A 21,978-nucleotide genomic window follows, 5' to 3' on the forward strand; every position below is an offset into this window, starting at 1 on the left:
GCCTGGTAAAAAACCACAAGTATTTCTCTGGGAACAGTAGGACATCCTATACAAGAAAGCCTCAACAATATAGTCCTTTCATTATCATCTGCTAATTAGTCTACTGAATTTGTCTATCTTCATCACTTAGCACTTTTGAATGATGTGGAAAAAATCAAGTGGGAAATGTATACCATATATCTGATTTTGCTAATTACCTAATAATGTCTTTTCTTCCATGGAATAATTATTTTGGAAAGACATCATCATCACTTATAAATTTGACACAGATATCTGAGCAGAGTGTAAAATCATATTTTACTTTTCCCTATGCATATAAATAATCCTTACATATTAAAATCTAACTCCATAACGCATTAGCAAATCCAACTAGAGCTATCTTTGACTATATCATTTCACATTTTCTTCACCACTCCTAAAAGACCAACCCACCATCATCTGTTGTTCAGTCTACTGAGCTACCTTCCAATATGGTCTCCCCACTTTTCCCCTTGCCCATCTGCAGTCAGTTGTTTCTCCTAGTAGCAGTTAGATGACTTTTTTGAAAAAAAAAATTATCATATCGTCTCAGCTCAATACCTCTAATAATTTCTTACCTTTAAGTAAAATCCCAAGTTTTTATCTTCAATTATAAGCTTCAATGTGACCAAGCCCCTGTCTACTATATCTTATTTTGTGTCCTAACATTATAAAAGATAAACACAGCCAGACATTCATTAAAGTGGTGAAGACACAATTTATTTAGTCAACTACTAAAAATAGGCAAAGAGCTAAACCCCATTCTAGTCTGTGCAGAGGTGTCTGGCATTTTAAAGGGAGAATTAGAGTGTAGGGAGGAGGAATTGAGTAGAGTCAGGGCATAAAAAAGTTACAAAAAGTGGGAGGGAGGGTACATGTGAAACTCATCTAAGTTTGTTCACTGGCACTTATCAGAGGTAGGCTCCTATCATGCCACCTAACATCAGGTCTTGGCTAGGATGGACAATAAGTCATTTTGGCAGCCTTGAGTTTTCTTGGGGAGACAAATTTTAAGTTAGGCTGGGATTATCCTATAGATATGTCTTTGAACTGTTGGAGACTATGTCAGTGTTTGTTTAAGTCTTTGGTTGACTTAAGTTGAAGCCCACAAGGGAAAATAGCTCAGAAGAACCTGGATGCAGTTTGCTCAAGGAAAGAATCTTTTTGACAACACTATCTTATTTCACCCCCAGTGGACTCCCCTGTTCCCCAAACATGCCAACCACATAAGATGCTTTAAAGGTAGTGTTTCTTCTTTCTTCCATCTGAAATAATTTACCCACAGCTAACCGCACAGATTTTCTCCACTCTTATTCAAATCTCTGCTTATTTCTCATCTTCTCAAGTGAGCTCCTTGATTATTTATACTGTTTTCCTCTTCCCTCTTACCTTCCTTCTTTCCTCCTTCAGATTGCATAAATGGCTTCTGGTTAGACTAAATCTTATATACTGTAGATTCTAATAGTGCTAAATTTCTGTCTTAGCACACTTAATCACAGTAGATATTTTACATTAATTTGCATTTTTTGATTAAGATTTGCCTTTTTTTTTCTCATATAAGATCCAAGAAGATGTGACCTTAATTGACTTTTATTATCACAGTGTCAGTGCAGTACTGGCATAAAATATATATTCAATGTATTTTCCTAATAAGTTAATGGCTAAATATGTCCAATTGATACTAGAGAGTTATAGCATTCACAATACAGTCACCAAACCTCCACCTCATGGCTCAAATTAAGATGCAAAATTAGGAAAATTCAAAGGTTTTGGAGTGACCTAGGTGTCCTAGTAACAACAAAAGAAACAGACATAGGTGGTCTGTGTGTGTGTGTGTCTGTGTTGAAATGTGTTCAAGGTCTTCTAATGAAAAGGAATACCATGGTTTGTGTCTGATTTACTGTCTTTAAATGTAGCTAGGAAACTATCCTACTTCAAAAGGTGCATATGTAAACCAGCAAAAAATGTTAAAGTAGTTTACAGATTTCATTTTATGTAATAACTAAACAATAAAGACATCAAATGGTTCTTTCTTCCATTATTTACTCTGATAGGCAGTGATTTCCTGAGGACCCGTCACCTTGCAACTTGTTACCTTGGTTTTTCCCACTGGAAAAAAAAAAAAAAATGTCATCATGCCCTGATAATTGGCTCATCCTGTCCTATCAAATTAATTCTAGTATTTGCCTGAGGCATTTTTGCACTTCCCCTTTTCTCAGCCAATAGAAGCCATATATAGATATTTGCTTAAAATAGGCAGTAAGTACTACATCTAGAGGAATAAATAGGGCACTGTATAGAGCTAGTATAAGAAAAGAGGAGAAATAGCTTCCCACCCCCCAGTGAACTCAAAGTCTTATCAAAATCCATGGAATGCATTATGATACGATAAGTTTACATGTGCCTCAAATAATACATAAATTAATACAGAATTGGGAAACTGAAAATGTTTTAAATTGATGGGAAACCACAGTCTGCTAGAGTTTCCCACTTAACATACTTGTTTTAAAACATTACCTAAGATAGAGGGCAAGAGACACAATAGCCTGGCTCTACAGCCAAGTTTGTAGATCAGCATAATTTTATACCTGAATAGAATGAGGATCTGAGGATCCTGAGGATCCAAAGCAGCAAGGAGGAAACATGCAAGCCAAGAAGGACAATGACCTCTGTTTTGGTCTCTTTGCCTCATTTCTTCCATTGTTATAGTTTATGTGCTTTCACTCTAGTTTGACAATCTACTCCAGAGGCTACTGTGTAACCTTATGCAAAACACTTAACATGAGCATGTTCCTTGCTCATTTATAAAATGAGTGCAATAACTTTACCTACCTCACTGTGTTGTTGTGAAGATGAAAAAAATATGTAGGGTTGTTTTCTGGATTAATATATTATGTAAAGCACATAGAATTATGTATGATAGCATTTTAAGTTTACAGAAGAGTTGTTACTATTATTACTATTATTCTTAATTTCTAATCTTAGCAAAGCATAAGAGATGCATATAATTTTATACTGTCCAGTTTTAGTCTTCCCTCATTTTTCCTCATTTTACAGGTCTGAAAAGTTGTGAAGAGAAATAATCAAATTATATAACTTCTCTGGAAAGTTTACTCAATCTGGGTTTAAAATTTAACAGTAACAGAAAACCAAATCCAAAACCAAAAACAACTCAATGAAGCTGAAGAGACCTAAGAAAGAAAATATATTTTTGTTTGTGTGTGTATGTGTGTGTGCGTATGTTTCTCTCTTTTTTTTTAAATTTTTTTAAATAAAACTTGTAAGTAAAACAGAGTATGAAAAAAGAAGTAAATATATAGCACATCCTTATTTAAAGAATATAACATTTCTTCCTAGAAATAACATGAGCCTTCAAAATTGCATTTTCAAACTCAGTATCATTAGGAGAAACTAAAAGCAGAATATATAAATATTTTGGGTTTTCCAAATGTCTAAGTGTTATTATTTAATTTAATTTAATTTAAGAAAATCTCTTCCAATCATTAAATGACCCCTGAGGCAACTGATGAGAGAGCTCAATGGTTGCCTATAACAAAGAACACAGACATTGAGAATCCATTCAGGAAAACAGTAAACAAAGCAAAACACCAACAAGAAGAAACAGAAATGACAATCAAATTATATGAAGTGAGCTCATTTCCAGGGTAACCACATAATATTAAAGATGTTAAATTTTCAATAATAACAACAGTAAAATATGATACACAAAAGAAAATATGAGTGATACACAAGAAAAAGTAGTCCATTAATAAAGAAATGCAGACATTGAATTTACTAGAGAAAGACTTAGCAATTAAAAAAGGTTCAAAGAGCTGAAGCTAATTATGTCTAAAGAAATAAAAGAAATCTTGCAAACAGTGGCTAATTAAATTAAAAGCATCAATATGCTTACTATATACAAATTCTGCAGTCAAAAAATGCAATAACAGAAATGAAAATCTCAACAGAGGCACTGAAAAGCATATTTGAACTGGCAAAAGAAAGTATCAGCAAACTTGAAGATAAATCCATTTATCTGAGGAACAACAATAATAACAAAAAATCAAAATTAAAGTGAATCTAACTTAGGAGTCTGTGGGCTACAAACAAGTGTACTAATACACATATAATGAGGGACCCAGAAGGAAAGAGAGAAAGGAGAAGGCAGGATAAATACTTAAAGCAAAATAGCCCAAAACTTCCTAAAGGTGATGCAAATGTTAAAATACATATCCAAGAAACTCAACAAACTTTAAGAAAAATAAACTCAAAGAGAGCTCCATCTATGCATATTATATAGTCAAACTGACAAAAGACAAAGAGGATCTGAAGCAACAAAAGAGACTCATACACAGAGAATCTTCAATGTGCTCAATGGTTTACTTCTCGTCAGAAATCATGAAAACCAAAATGCGGTGGAATGCCATAATCAAAGTGCTGAAAGAAAGATTGTCAATCAAGAATTCAGCATAACTCAAAACTATCATTCAGAAAAAAAGGATAAATTGAGATATTCTTAGATAAAACAATCCAACAGTATTCATCAGTAGTGTACTGGCCTATAAGAAATACTAGTGACTATCCATCAGATTGAAATAAAGGACACCAAATATTAACCAAAATCTACATGAAAAAATAATACCAGTTAAGGTAACCATAGGAAAATATAAAAGACAGAATAAATATATATTTGTTTGTATTACATTTCTTCTCCTATCTGATTTAAAGACCACTGTATATAAAATAATAATTATAAAACTGTATTGACGGACATAAACTATATAAATGATTTTTCTAACAGTAAGCACAAAAAGGTGGTGTAAGGGAATGAAGCGTTATTGAAGCAAAGATTTGTTATACTACTGGTATTAATCTGAATTAGTTTGTCTTAAATTGAGGTTAATTGTAATCGCCAGGATTAAAAAGTAACTCAAAAAATGGTAGGACAGAAATGACAAGGCTATTAGAATGATACACCAGACAGTATCACTCTAACATAAAATACTAGTAATAAAGAAATTGAACAATAGAATGTAAGAGATATAGAAAACAAATAATAAAATGGCAGGCATAAATCCTGATTTATTAGTAATAATAGTATTATAAATGGACTAAACATGCAAATTAAAAGGCAGAGTTTGGTTAAATGGATATTAAAACAAAAAAAAAGTTGATCAACTATTTTCTGTCATCAAGAAACGCACATTAGATTCAAAGACAGGAGGAGATTGAAAATAAAAAAAGATAGGAGATGCAAATGACCAAAAGATAATCGAAGTAGCTATTTTAACATCGATACAATAGACTAATTTGTTATTAGAGACAATTAAGACTATTGTATAATGATGAAAGTAATATTCAGTCAAGAAAGCATACATTTATATGTACCTAACAAAAGAACCCCAAAATACATGAAATAAAACCTGTCAACATTGAAAGAAGTAGAAAATTCAACAAAAATAGTTGGTGACTTCAATTCCCCACTTTTATTAATAAATAGAATAACTGGGAAGAGTATTGATACAAAATGGAAAATGTAAGCAACACTGTAAACCAAGTAGATCTAACATATCTATAGAACTTTCCAACCACTAACAGCAGGATATATATTCTTCTCAAGAGCACATGGAACACTCTCAAGAACAGACCATATGTTAGGCCATAAAACATTTTAAAGGATTGAAATCATAAAAAAATATATATATTCTTGGATAACAATGGAATTAAATGAAAATGAAATTTGGTGAATTTATAATAGGTGAAAAGCAAACAACACATTTCTTAATGACCAGTATATCATAGAAGAAATCAAAAGATAGATTAGAAAATATGTATCGGTATTTGCAATTTTCAAGCATTGAGGATGAGGATTGTGAATGGCCATTGACTGCAAATGCGTATGAGCTCTGTTTTATAGGTGATGCAAATGTCTAAAATTATGTAGCAATGGTGTCACACTGAATTATATATTTCATAAGGATGGCTTTTATGGCATGGGAATTATATCTGAATAAATTATATGTGTATAGATTGCATGTGAATAAACTTTCTTTTTCATTTATAAAGCTTTTATTAAGGAAAAATAAAGCTTAAATCTGAACAGAAACCTACCTGATTCTAAAGTATTTGAGATTCACAGCACCAAATTGCCCTCTTGGGCTTACAACAAGATAAATACACCCACCACTGATACGCTGCAGCACCAAACCATTTATTTCATTTATCATGTGGAAGTATTCACAGCATTTGTGCATTTACAATCAAACTCCTCAACAATAATCAGCATTTGACAGATAATTTCCAAATAAAATTAGTAATGGAGGTGAAAAGAGATTGTAAAGACTAAAGAGAATAATCAACCCTAAAAGAAAAATTTCACTTTTTTTCTTTTATCGGGCATTCTCATTCTACAATGATAGATTCATGGTATCCTAATTTGACAGTTGAGCTTTCTCATGAAATGCCTTATGTAGATTTAGGGTCTAGACTAACAGGACTTGAAGTAGTATTTTTAAAAATTCTTATTTATTTATTTGAGAGAAAGAAAGGGAGAGATAGCAGGGGCAAGCAGACGGAGAGGGAGAGAAAGAATCTCAGACTCCTCGCTGAGCTCAGAGCCTGACACATAGGGTTGGATCTCAGGACCCTGACATCGTGACCTGAGCCAAAACCAAGAGTCTGACTTAACAGATAGCACCACCCAAGTGCCCCAAAATAATGTTTTTAATACAGATAAATCCTTTGAAATAAATATATTACATTGCCTGATTTGATGAACACCTTTATTAAATATTTCATCAATTATATTTTCAAGGATAATATCTTTCTCATCCCAGGCTCCCTTAATATGTCTTTTTCTCTCTTTCCTCTCTTGCACACACACACACACACACACACACACAGAAAGTTGAAAATAACTTTATACTTCTGATATTTATCATAGTTATTGGGAACAGTTATAGAAATTATATTCATGAGTGTTTGATATTTCATATTTGATAAGGCTTACCAAATAGTAAAACGTAGAAAAGTGTTTTATGTAGGTTTTATTGGAATTCCATAAAGTAAAAGAGTGAAAAAGTTTGGAAGTTTATATATTGATACTTTTAACATAATAGAAGTCATTTTTTTTAAAAAAAAAGTAGATAATATAGGTATTCAACTATGAGTAAGATTAGAACTCTAAATCGAATAGATGTAGAAGCACTTTTCTGTCAACATTATCTTTAGTATCTTTTTTTGATAAAGTGTTTTAGTTTAATACGATAGTTGTCAGTTAAATGCTAAACTTAAAGTCAAAATGAAAATGAAACACTGAATATAATTCCGTCCTTAAAAATAGCCCATGCAAACACTTATCTCTGTCTTGTAAGTTATAAAACACACACATGTCCCAAATCACTGACTTCTCACAAGAAAAATATATTTATAGAAGATAAATGTTCACACAGGGTATGTAGAAACAAATATTTTGACCTTTAAATAATAAACAGATAAAATTGAAAAATTTTGATTACTTAGAGAGAAAGTAAGAGTCATTTAGAAGATATCTCAAATCTCAAAATACAACACTCTAAAACAGGTAAAATAGAAGCAAATATGCTTATTGTTTAACTTATAAATGCAATAGCATAAAGTTCTTGAATTGAGTCCCTTAGTTGATAGTTGTATTTATCATCTTAAAATTATGTCTTAAAATTTGCTTTGATTTTGGCAACATTGAAAATAGTCCATCAATAATTTCCTAAAGAAATGTTATGACTAAAAATTTTGTCTAAAATACTTTGTTTTGAGAAGTTATGTGACTGGCTTGTAGAACTTTGTAATCATTCATTTTGTGAGTTTCAGTGAACGTTGATGCATTTGTGTTTATTGAAATTAAAAGGAATAAAGGAGGGATCCCTGGGTGGCTCAGTGGTTTAGCACCTGCCTTCCACCCAGGGCGTGATCCTGGAGTCCCGGGATCAAGTCCCACATCAGGATCCCTGCATGGAGCCTGCTTCTCCCTCTGCCTGTGTCTCTGCCTCTCTCTCTCTCTCTCTCTCTCTCTCTCTCTCTCTCATGAATAAATAAATAAAATCTTTAAAAAAAGGAATAAAGGATGACTTAAAAAGTGAGCTGTTACTATTGCTTCAATAGGAAATTCATGTATGTAGTTTCATAATTATACTTACCCTAAAACAGTTTTGGCAACGCTGCTACCCTTGCAATTATGACAATTAAACTTTAAACTAGTTTTAAATGGATAAAAGCATAAGTAAAAAGATAATGAAAAATTTCCAAACATACAGTGAGTATTTACAAGTGGGTTATAAACCTTTAGACTAGCCAGCTAGCAAGATTAGGAGAGGGATATAGGGTTATTGGGGAAACAGGTAGTATCTGGAGAGACCACAGTATTGAAAGGAAAATAATCCTTGACAGTCAAATTACAGGTTTCTCTTGCTATCCAAATGTTTGCTTTATGCCACTTTGTTTTTGCAAAAACTCTGAAGTAGTACCTGTTTACACTAACCAAAAGAAATCCAAAGAGATTTTCACTTTGCTGAAATGGTAATTGCTTCCATGCTTTATGCCATTTCAGTTTACAAAAGAGAATGCTCTATTTTCAGATAGCAAGGGAAATCTGCATACCTCTTCTCGTGGAGCTTATTTCTGTTTAAAAACCATCAACTTCATAGAATCTTGCTTAAATGAAACCAAGCATAATATTGTTAGTGATAATCCACAAAACACACCGAGAGAGGATTATTTGCCCAGGGGTAAAAATTCTGAGTGCCTAACCCTGCATTATAAACTCTTTAATAAAAATTTAAACTTTGCCAAGGATAAAATTGTTTCCCACATTGAAGTTTTATTTATGAGTCTTAGGTCAATCTGGTTTTATTTCCCATCAACAGATTAATAAGGAAAAAAATTGACCAATGGAATTGTTATTAAACTATAGATGGTTTTGTTCTAATGGGTTAGAAGGTTGTTCTTTTTCCAGACAGAAGAAATATATTACATGAAATCACTAAGTTTGAAACTTTTAAGAAATATCTAACCATGAAACCAGCTAAAGATTCACTTTGACTCCAGATCTTAATACTTCCCCTCTCTCTTTACAGTTTTTCCTCAGAAAAGACTCACACATTTGATTCAGATATGGGCAAGCTTTGCACCACATGTTTGCTTCTGTTTTCAGGGTGGCATAAAGAGAGAATATTGAGCAAAGCATTCTGAGAATATTTAATTTAACATTTCTGTATTATTTATAAATATGATACAATTTGAAATAGTAGGTTTCATCTACATGGCAAATAGTCATCTTCATAGATAACTGCTCCGCTAGAAAAACCACTGTGATGTTTTTTAGGTGATTCAAACCAAAGAAATATTTTGTTACAAGAAATGTTATTTTAGAAAAACCTTTAAGTTTTGCATTTGTTGCTTAACTTTCCATGTTAATGTACTTTTTTAGGACTATGATGACATTCTCCTTCTATATCTCACACCACAGATTTTATCCATTATGTTGCTTCAAAAAACAGTCACAGTGGAGAAGAGAAAAGCACAAGATGAATGGTGGTCAGAATATTAAATTCCTGTTAAAAGTAACTGGGTTGCCATATTCGTAGGTCTGGCCATTTGGCAGAGTCCATCTGTATTTGCACTGTTTTGTTGGTTTTTCTTCAAATAGGTTTTTGAACCCCTCCAGAGATCCCAGTTTTCTATGTAAAAGAATCAAAACTCCTTTTGCGGCCATTCAAGGTTCTTAAAAATCTGGCTCAGTGTAACTCTCAGCTTCCAAGGCTCCAGCCTCACTCAGCTCTGCTCATACCTGCCAAAGCAGATGTTGAACTCTCTGTCTTCTTCTTTTCCTTCTTCTTTTTTGTTTGTGGTATAAGAGACATACAATATTATATTAGTTTCAAGTGTACAACATAATGATTCAACATTTTATACAGGGTGACATGGTCACTCCAATAAGTCTAGTTATCATCTGTCATCTTACAAAGTTAACATAATTCTGTTGACTGTATTACCCATATATAAATATAATATTCCCATTAATTATTTATAGCTGGAAGTTTGTACTTATTAATCTCATTCACCCTTTCACTGTCCCCCCACCCCCACAACTCCTTCCACTCTGAGAACTACCAACCTGTTTTTGGTTTTTTTTTTAATCTATGACTTTAGGTATGGTTTTGTTTGTTTGTTTAGATTCCACATATAAGTAAAATCATGCAATATTTTCTTTCTCGTCTGATTTTTTTCACTTAGCATAATGCCATCAACTTTTAACCATGTTGTTGTAAATGATATGACTTCATTATTTTTTAAATGGCTGAGGAGTATTACATTATATATATATATAATCTTCTTTATCCTTTAATTTACAGGTAGACACTTAGGTTGCTTCCATAACTTCCATAACTGCAGTAAACAGAGGGGTGACTATAACCTTTAAAAATCACTATTTTCATTTTCTTGATGTAAATATCCAGAAGTGGAATTACTGGATCATATGGTATTTCTATTTTTACTTTTCTGAGTAACTTCCATACTGTTTTCCATAGTGGCTGGACCATTTTCATTCCTACCAACAGTGTATGAGGGTTCTCTTTTCTCCACATCCTTGCCAACATTGATATTTCTAGTCTCTCATATTAGCTATTCTGAATGGCGTGAAATAATATCTCATTGTAGTTTCAATTTGCATTTCCCCAATGATTAGTGATACTGAACATTTTTTTTATGTGTCTGTTGGTCATTTGTAGGTCTTCTTCAAAGAAACATCTATCCAGATCCTCTGCCCATTTTTAAATTGGATTATTTGGCTTTGTGATGCTTTTGTGATGCTGAGTTGTATGAGTTCTTTATATATTTTGAATATCAACTCCTTACTGGGCATACCATTTGCAAATATCTTTATCCTTCAGTAGACTGCCTTTTTGCTTTGTTGATGGTTTCCTTTGCCTTGCCAATCTGTTTATTTTTGCTCTTTTTTCCGATGCTTTTGGAGTCAGATCCAAAAAAAAAAAAATCACTTAAGACTTATGTTAAGCAATTTACCACTTATATTTTATTCTATGAATTTTATGATTTCAAGTCTTTATCCATTTTGATTTGATTTTTGTATATGCTGTAAAATAGTGGTCCGGATTCATCCCTTTGGATATAACTGTCCAGTTTTCTCAACACCATTTATTGAAGACACTAGCCTTTCTTCATTGTATATTATTGCCTCCTTTGTTATGAATTTTGATCACAAATGCATGGGTTTACATCTGGGCTCTTTTTTCTGTGCTATAGATCTATGAATCTGTTTTTATGCCAATACCATAGGATTTTGTTGTTATTGTTGTTTGCTTCTGGTTTTGTGATTTTTTGGTTTTGTTTGCTTGTTTGTTTGTTTGTTTGTTTGAGAGAGAACAGGAGAGAGAGAAAGAATCTAAAGCAGTTTTCCATGCCTGGTGTGGGGCCCAACGAGAGGCTTGATTTCACTACCTTGAGATCATGGCCTGAGTCAAAACCAAGAGTTGGATGCCTAACCACCCGAAACACCCAGTTCCAAGGATTAGTACAGTATTTTTTGAAATCAGGTTGTGTCATACCCCTGGATTTTTTTCTCTTTCTCAAGATTGTTTTAGTTATTCAGGGTCTTTTGTCATTCTATAAAAGTTTTAGAATTATTTTTTCTAGTTTTTTGGAAAACTTCATTTGAATTTTGATAGGGGTTACATTGCATCTGTAGATAACTTTGGATAGTATAGACATTTTAATATTGCTAATTCTCTCAATCCATGAGCACAAAATAGCTTTCCATATATTTGTCTCTTTAATTCCTTTCATCAATGTCTTAAGTTTTCAGAGTATATGTCCTTTATCTCCTTAGCTAAATTTATTCCTGGGTATTTTTTTGAAGCAATTTTTAATGGAAATATGTGTTTTATTTGTCTCTCTGATAGTTTATTATTGTGTATGGAAATGCAACAAATTTTTTCTCATTAATTGTGTATCCTGAAATTTAACTGAATTCTTTATTTAGTTCTCACAGCTTCTTAATGGAATCTTTATGGTTTTCTCTGTATAATAGCATGTCATTGCTAATAGTAACAGCTTTCTTCTTCCTTTCCAGTTTGGATGCCTTTTATTTTTCTTGCCTAATTTCTCTGGCTAGTATTTCCAATACTATGTTGAATAAAAATGGGGTTAGTGGACATCCTTTTCTTGTTCTGATTTTAGAGGGAAAACATGCAGCTTTTCAAGGTTGACTATTACATTAGCAATGGTTTGTCATACATGGCCTTTATAATGTTGAGGTACATTCTCTCTATGCCTACTCTGCAGAGATTTTTTATGATAAATGGATGTTAAATTGTATCAAATGTTTCTTCTGCATGTATTGATATGGTTATATGATTTTTATCTTTCATTTTGTTAATGTAGTGTATTATGTTGCTTGATTTGCTGTTGTACTATTCTGCATTCCTGAAGTAAATTTCACTTCATTATGGTGAATAATCCTTTTAATAAACTGTTGAATTTAGTTTGCTAATATTTTGTTAAGGATTTGACATATAGTTTCACTAAGTTTGTTGGCCTTGTAGTTTATAGTTTTATTTTTTGGCAATATCTTTCTCTGGTTTTGGTGTCAGGCCTTGTAACATTTGCCCCATAAATTATTTGGGGGGGCTTTCCTTCCTCTTTAATTTTTTTGGGAGAGTTTGGGAAGACTAGGTATTAAGTCTTGGAATGTTTCGTAGAATTCACCAGTTAACCTGTCTGGTCCTGGACTTTTGTTTGTTGGGAGATGTTTGATTACTGATCAATCTCCTTACTAGTAATTGTTCTATTCAGATTTTTCTATTTCATCATGATTCAGTCTTGGAAGGTTGTATGTTTCTCAGAATTTATCCATTTCTTTTAGGTTGCTCAATTTTTTTGGAATATAATTATTCACAGTAGTCTCTTATGATCTTCTGTACATCTGTGGTGTCAGTTGTAAAGTCTCCTCTTTCATTTCTGATTCTATTTACTTGAGCGTTCTCTTTTTTCCTGTGAGTCTAATTAAAGTTTGTCAATTTTGTTTATCTTTAAAAGAAACTGCTTTTAGTTTCATTGATCATTTCTATTATCATTTCAGTCTCTTCTTCTTTTATTTCCACTCTGGCCTTTATTATTTTCTTCCTTCTACTAACTTTGGGCTCCTGTTCTTTTTTCTAGCCCCTTTAGGTATAAAGTTAGATTGTTTATTTGAGATGTTTTTTTGTTTCCTGAGGTAACCCTGCATCACTATGAACCTCCCTCTTAGAACAACTTTTGCTGAATCCATAAATTTTGTCAAATTGTGTCTGTTTTCATTTAGGTGTACATATTTTATTTTTCCTTTGATTTCTTCTGTCACTGTAGTAGTTGTTTAATAAAATGTCTAATATTCATGTATTTGTAGTTTTCCTCTTTTCTTCTTTAAATTGATATCTAATTTCATAACACTATGGCCAGAAAGTTTTCTTGATATGACTTTCAACTTCTTTAAATTTTTTTTTTTATTTTTTATTTATTTATGATAGTCACAGAGAGAGAGAGAGGCGCAGAGACACAGGCGGAGGGAGAAGCAGGCTCCATGCACCGGGAGCCTGATGTGGGATTCGATCCCGGGTCTCCAGGATCGCGCCCTGGGCCAAAGGCAGGCGCCAAACCGCTGCGCCACCCAGGGATCCCTGACTTTCAACTTCTTAAATATTGAAATTTGTTTTGTGGCTTAACTGATTTATTCTAGAGACTATTCCTTATATACATAAGAAGACTGTGTATTTTACATATCTATTAAATTAATTTGGTCTAATGTGTCATTTAAGGCTCTTTTTATGATCTGTCTGGGTGTTCTATTAGTGGGTAGATGTAAGGGGGTATTAAAGGTCTTTACTATTATTGTGTTGTCAACCTCTCCCATTAGGTCTATTAATATTTGCTTTATATATTTAGGGGCACTTTTACTGAGTGCATACATATTTATAAATGTTATATCTTCTTGCCGTATTGATCCCTGTATCATTATTCAGTGATGCTCTTTGTCTTTATTACAGTCTTTATTTTAAAGTCTATATTTTCCAAAATGAGTATAGCTATACCAGCTCTCTTTTAATTTCCGTTTGCATGTAATATATTTCCATGTCTTCACTTTCAATCTGTGTGTACTCTTACTTCTAAAGTGAATCTTTGTAGGAGATTATATATATATATATATATATATATATATATATATATATACACACACACACACACAATGTAGGAGATATATATATATAATCCTGTATATTGATTGGAGAATTTAATTCATTTACATTTATAGTAAGCATTGATAGGTAGGTACTTATTGACATTTTTTCATGGTGTCCTGGCTGATTTTGTAGTTTTTCTCTATTGCTTTCTTCTCTTTCTCTCCTCCCTTATGGTCTTGATGTATTTCTTTACTGTTATATTTAGGTTCCTTTCTCATTTTTTTTATTTAGTATCATGTTTTGCTCTTTTGTTATCTTGAAGTCTAAATTGATAGCAAGTTAAACCTGAGCACATTCCAAAATTCTACATTTGACTCCCCCCATGTTTTATATTTTTGATGTCACTTTTTGCATCTTTTTAAAATATCCTTCAACCAATTATTATAGTTTTAGTTAACTTTACTACTTTTATTTCTTAAATAAACAGTACCTTTATAAGTACTTTTTAAAAAAGTACCTTTATAAGTGATTAATACACTATATATTTACTTTTTCCAGTGAAATTTTTACTTTTATGTATTTTTTGTTATTAATTGGTGCCATCTCTTTTCATCTTAAAGAACTTTTAATATTTCTTGTAAGGCTATGCTAGTAATGAACTTTTTTTAGCTTTTGTTTATCTAGAAATTTCTGTGTCTCTTTCAGGTCTGAATGTTAACCTTGACAGGTAGAGAGTAGTCTTGGCTATAAGCTTTTTCCTTTCAGCTCTGTGAAGATGTCATACTCCTCCCTTGTGGCTTGCAAATTTACTACTAGGAAAACTTCTGATATTCTTACTGGGATTTCCCTGGTATTTTCACTTTTGTCATTTTAATTATAATATGTCTTGGTGTGGCATTCTTTGTGTTTATTTTATTTCAAATTCTCTAAGCTTCTACAAGTAAGTTTTCTGCCCCTGTCTTCTCTTCTGGGCTCTCTATAATGTGAATATTACTCTACTTGATGTCATTCCATAGGTCTTTTAAGATAGCTTCTTTTTAAAAATTATTTTTCCTTTTTGCTGCTCTGAATTCCACTGCTTTATCTTCCCATTTGTTGATCTGTACTTCTACTTTATTCAGGCTGCTGTTGAACCACTCTAGTATATTTTTCAATTCAGGTTTTGTATTGTTTAGCTCTGTGACTTATGTTTAGTTCTATCTATGTTTTATCTTCTTGTTTGTTCTTTGTGCTCATCCATTCTTCTCCTGAGTTCAGTGAGTTTCTTTGTGACCATTATTTTGAATTCTTTATCAGGTAGATTACTTATATCCATACCATTTAGGCCTTTTTTTTTTCTGAATTATTGTCTTGTTCTTTCATTTGGAACCTATATCTGCGTTTTCTCATCTATTGACTCTCTGTGTTTGTTTTTATGTGTTAGGTAAAACAGTTAACTCTGTTAGTCTTGAAGGAGTGGCCTTGTGTAGGTTATGATCCTTTATGTTCAACCTTACCGTAGTTCTTGTTTGTCTCTCAAATTTTGTGATTGTCGGAGCCTCCTGATGTATACTTAACTTATACCAGTTTTTGAGGGTGTGCCAAAACCTGTCAGTGATCCAAGGGGAGGAATTTCATTTGGTACCTAGTTTCAGACTGATGAGAAGCCATACCCCTAGGAGTAGCTTTTAAAGTATGCAAATATATACAATCTTCTGAGGCCACAGTGGTAATCCCTGTTGGCTTTCAGACCAAGAGATCTGAAGGTGTCCCCTTGGGGACAATTCTTTCTGGGAAGTTTTGTAAAGTTATAAAGAGGCCAAGTGGGTGTACAAGCATTGTGTCTCCTTGCTTATGGTCCCTGGGTATGCCTCTTTTCCCTCTAGGGAAGAGAGAAACTTTCAGCCTATCCCTCAGGCTGATGTTACACCCTAATAGGCCTTTTCACCAGAAGCGTGGAGTTATGTTTCAGTCTGATGTTTCTACAGTGCCTTGGGGGTTGTGGCCTGCCAAGAGCTGACTTTCCAATTTTTACAGTCCCATGGAATTCTGAAATTCCAACCATCTTGGCTTTAGCAAGGCAACTGGAGAGGTAGTAGGCTGGCACATATACTAGCTTTGAAAGGCAGTGGGAAAATGTCTTGTATGCATGTACTCTTGTGCTTCAGACATGCAGTAAGATCTACATGTGTGCTGCTTTTAGGTTGGGAGAGGGAAGATGCTGCAATTGCTCAAGCCTACCAGTCCCAGCCAGGGGGCAAGACAGTATTGTTATACCCATGTCCACCAACTTAACTATGGAGCAGGATAACTCTATGATTGTTCATGCTTGCTTATCCCAAGGACTGGGGAGGCTGTAACTACCTGTGCTCTCCATTGTCAGCAAGTCCTGCAATCATTAGTCCGTGTTCATCCCAGAAAGGTTATAGGAGCATGTTACATTCGAACTTGTCCCTCTGTCCTAGCAGGCTACATGAAGAATGTAACAAGTGCATCTGCCAGTGACTCTACCCTCAGGGAGGATCTCAACTGTCCCCTACCCCTCCGGCCAATGTTTCTAGATTAGCAAATGAATCTCTCTGACATACAATCTCAATTTCCTATAGCACTTTGGGACCCCTAGATATCAGTCTTGTTGGTTTTCCAATCTAGACTTTATGGGATCTTACCTTTCCAGTACACATCCCAAGGGCTGGGGTATCCAATTTGGGACATCAACTTCTCACTTAACTGAGAAAAGTTCTTGTCTGGTGAGATCTTCCTTTTTGTGTGTCAGCAGGTCAGGGTTGGAGGTTTTTGTGAAACTATACCTCTAACCTTTTTACCCATCTTGATGTAAGTCTTTTATCCTTTATTGTAGAAAACAGTTCATCTAGTTTCCACATCTTTTTCAGGGGAAATGATTAACGTGCAGTTAGAGATTTGGTGTGTCCATTTGAAGAGTGAGTTCAGGATTCTCCTATGCAGCCATCTTGGACAAACCACCTCCTCTCCAGTTTTTTTTTTATAGCATCATTCTTAAATTTGCATATAACATCCTTCTGTAGGAGTCATTCTTCTTCCTTGTTCTCTGTCCTGCAATCTTGCTCATCTTCAAGGCTTTGCTCAAATTCTATGTGCTCTGAATCCTTTCCCAACCCATTCCAGGCAGAAACCATCAATTCCTCCTTTATGCTTCCACCACACTTCTAGTGATGTATTTAAAGCCGGCTATCACCACTGGTGAGAGCCAATTATTAAATATTCAGGAATTTTCAAGCTAATATATAAACTGCTCTGAGCTTTAAATCAACCATGGTGAAAATACTTACACTATAGTAATGGGTAAATCAGGACTCTTTCCTTCTCTCCCCATCCCCTACCCACCTCACAGAGAGCTGATTTCCAGCACACCATTCCTTGTGCATAATTTTACTATGATATATATCCTATTTCCATTTGTGTTACAGTAAAAGATCAATCTCTCCTACGAAGTAATGAGCTCACCGAGAGCAAAGTCAGTATCTTAATTAATTTTTCTACCTTCCAGAACTCAGGAAAACTGTATGGCAAATGGTACATGAAAAGTAAATAACACTTTACACTTTTAAAAAATGCATAAAAATTAAACCTATTGTTTTCTAACTCACTCCTAATGAGACCTTAGGCCCATTGTATAACTACTTAAATATATTTCTAGTTCTGTTATATGTAGAGAAATATATCTGTGTAATAAGTTGTTGTGGGGATTAAATAAGATAATGGTTAAAGAAATGATTTATAAATATTAAAAATCTATTCAAAAAGCCGGAATCTATTGCTAATTTTATTACAATTGAGACATTTTATCCAGTGATATCAATGTCTACATAGTGTCAAAATTTTCTTAAAATACTCATGAAAATAAATTATTAAGTGACTCTGAAATTAAAAATCCATTTATTATACATTCATCAATAAAATAATCCTGTTTCTGACAAAAACACTAGTATTTAGCTTTTTTTTTTTTTTTCTTAAATTCTATGGGCTACATAAAAATTGCTTCTGCTACTGAATGAGAATGGCACCATGGAAGGGAAAAGGGTGGGATTATATAATTTCATTTTCCAATCTTGCAGCTCAGTTTTGTCTGCTTCTCAAAATAGACTTTTGTGTATGCTTTCCTTCAAGTATTGTTTTCCACAGTCCAATTAAACTTCTTAAATTTTAAGATAATTGGAACATGCATATGTTATAATATTGATTTATTACATATGCTGAATGATTGTAAGTAAATAGTACATTCTAGGAGTTGATTTGGGACAATTTTATACTAAATTTGGGTACATCTACTTTAGAAATGTATGCATTGGATTTCTGATCAAGTTAAAAATAATAATTCCAGTGCCAATTAAACTGAGTCAATAGGTTTATTCAATGTGAATTTAAAATTTGAGTCGAAAATAAGACTTATTTTTTAACAAATTCTCACTGACAGTTTGTCAAATTAGGACAAGTTTACTGACATAGGAAAACATCTCTTTTTTATGAGGTAATTAGAAAGGCTAATACTGATACTCAAATTTCAAATTGTGTAAATGAAATGCAAAGAGAAATGTCAATAAAGAGAAGTAAAAAGTTAAATGTGGCTTAATAGATGCAAGTCTATCTACAAGTCTATCTATCTAATAGCCTTATTTTTGTGGATGCCTAAATTTTTAAAAAATATATATTTTAGGACTGTGAACTAAAGAATCACATATACTTATGCCTATTTTTGATGCTTCTCTGATTCCTATTAGCATTTACGTGACAATGAATAGGAAACCTATGATTCTAGTTGTAGAATCGTAGAACCATGTTTTGCTTATGTTATAGAAGCAATGATATAGCAAGCAGTAGTTCAAACAGAAGATTACCAAATCAATATAAGACAACTCATTAAATATTAGGTTAAATTATTTTTTCTGTGAGGCAGGAGAAAAATTAAGGACAGATTAACAGTTTTGTAAGTCACAGCCTTTTATTTGCTGAAAAGGCATTTTTGGAATGAAGAAATATGCAAATGAAAGAATGTAAGCAAGAGATAAAATGAATGCATGTATGTAAGTACACTTGGTTTTTAACATGAGCAATAGATTTAGAGTGATGCTCAAAGCTATAGACATAAAAGCTTCAGGCCTCTTCTCTTTAAATATGTATAGAAAATTAATATTGTATAGAAGTTTTGCAGAATTCTTTCTAGGTGGTTTTTGAATGGCCTACATGACCCAACAAAGTGTGACAAGAACCAGAAATATGGAACACTGTTCCAGAAAAAGTGCTTTTGGCCAGCATGGTCATTCTTCCAAAGAAGCTGGAAATTTATACTTTTATATGAAGCATTCTGCTGTTTAAGCATTCTAATTTTTAAATATTACACAACCAACAAACCAACAAAAAGACACCTAAAGGAATTCAAAACATTTATATAAGCCTAATATATGATGAAGGCCACCAGTTTCTGATTTTTTCAAATTTCCTGTAGAAAAAAATTATACAATTTTCCCAAAGGAAGTTATACAAATATTTTTAAGCTAGTGAATGAGCAAAATGACCATTTAAAACTAAATAATTGACTCTTTTCATATCTATGGCCCAACGTATGTATAGGAAGCCTGCTTTTATGAGGGAATAATTTCCAATTCCAGATATCCTCAGGTCATTGAGTTTAAACACCAGAAGTTACTTATTCGTTTAAAGAGAAATAAAAAAAAAAAAAAAAGAGAGAGAGAGAGAGAGAAAGAGAAATGAGGTTGATGGACAAATGAGTAGCAGACCTATAATAAGCAAAGGGTTAAAGATCTTATTATGTGTTAAATATTCCCAAAAACTCTGTCAAAAATAATTCAGATTAGAACAAAACAAATAAGAAAACATAATTTCTCATATGTGGTCCTAATCATAAACATATATATTTTTAATCGTATATGATTGTTTTTCCTTACTTAAAAGCATTTGAAGTGACCTGTCAGTTTGGCATTTCCAAAACTAGGGATTTTAAGGCTTCATCAGAGGTATACTGACTCTAAAAATGCTTTTTAGCTATCAGGAATCAACCATAATCTGGCCATTTTAATGGACATTTTAAAAACCTGCTGGCAATGCAAAAAACATTGAAAATCTGAAGGGTAAAATGACCCATTTAAATATATTTTTAAATTAGTTCAATGAGAGAACTTTTGGATAGACTTCATCTGAATTACCATTTTGACCAAGGCAGCAGCATATAAAACAGGAAAGTTGTTATATGAAGGAAGACTTAAGATTAATGTCTTCCTACTGCTCCCCAGATCTATGTGAGCCCAAGAAATGTAATAGCACAGTTTGGTTTTTGTAACCTCATCTCATTAATTTGAATATATAAAAATATATTTCTCCAAAGAGTCCACTCATCATCTATGTGCTATTAGTCAGACTGCAAAGATTTTAAAAAGAAGATATATAGTCTCCTGGTTATTGAAATTTAAGCAGTTTCAAGAATATCCCAAATAGTTTAAGACACAATAGTATTTCACAATGGTCACTTAAAATATTTTCTATGTTTTCTGTAGTTTGGCCCTGTTTTGGAGATTGACCCAATATATTTTAAATTACATTTTAACTTACGTTAGATATAATCCTTTAAAAATAATAAACGTGTATATATATCGGGATCTCAAAATAATCTTTTTTTTTTAATGTTTTTTGGATATGCCCTCCGTCAGTGTAATTACAAAACGCCATGTATTCTTGAGCATGATCTTTGGACAATTAAGATCAACTTGTTAATTATATATATTATGTTTTATTTGGTCTAATTTTACAACAAAATGAAGCAGAGATTTGTTGATGAGTCATTGGTTTGTTGAATGTTATCTATAAGAGTGAAACTAATAATACATTTTAAATAAATCACTTAAAATATTTGCTTTTTCATTTGTAGATTAAATGCCAACTAATTTTCACGTTTTTAGTAAGTTTATATTTTAAAATAGTCTAAGATTTATAAGAATGTTGCAAAGAACATTAAGAGTTCCCATAAGCGTCATGAATAAATAAATATAATATAAAAAAAGAGTTCCCATACGCTGCATAACTAGTTCCCCCTTTTACTAACATCTTACACTAATATAGTTTATTTGTGATAGTTAATGAAAAATATGGATATATTGATATTAACTAAAGACTACATTTTATTAAATTTTCTTAGTTTTCATCCAATATCCTTTTTCTGTCCCAGGATCTCATCCAAGATGACATTCAGTCTTGATATCTAACTTAGGCTCCTCTTAGCTATGATAATTTCTCAAACTTTTCATGTCTTTTATGACATTGACAGTTTTGAGGGTTACCAGTCAGATATTTTATAAACTGTCCTTCATTTGACATTTGCCTAAATGTCTTTCTCATAATTAGACTGGGGATATGAGTTTGGAGAAGGAAAACCACAGGGGTAAAGTATCATTTTCATCACATCATATCAAGGCTACATACTATTAATATGACTCATTACAATTGATGGGATCATTGATCACCTGGCTGAGGTAGTTTTTGCCAGGTTTCTACATTCCCAAGTTACTCTTTTATCCCCATTTACTTAGTGTACTTTATGGAAGGAAGTCATTAGGAGCAATCTACACTTAAGGAGGGAAAGTTATGTTCCACCTTCACAGGCGTGGAATATCTGCATAAATTATTTGTAATTCTACTGCAAAAGACATTTGTCTATTCTTTCTGATTAATTTGTTAACTCAATAATTTATTTATGTCATGGATGTTTATTTTTTAC

This window comes from Vulpes vulpes, chromosome 14 (assembly GCF_048418805.1).
Source record: "Vulpes vulpes isolate BD-2025 chromosome 14, VulVul3, whole genome shotgun sequence".
Lineage (NCBI taxonomy): Eukaryota > Metazoa > Chordata > Mammalia > Carnivora > Canidae > Vulpes > Vulpes vulpes.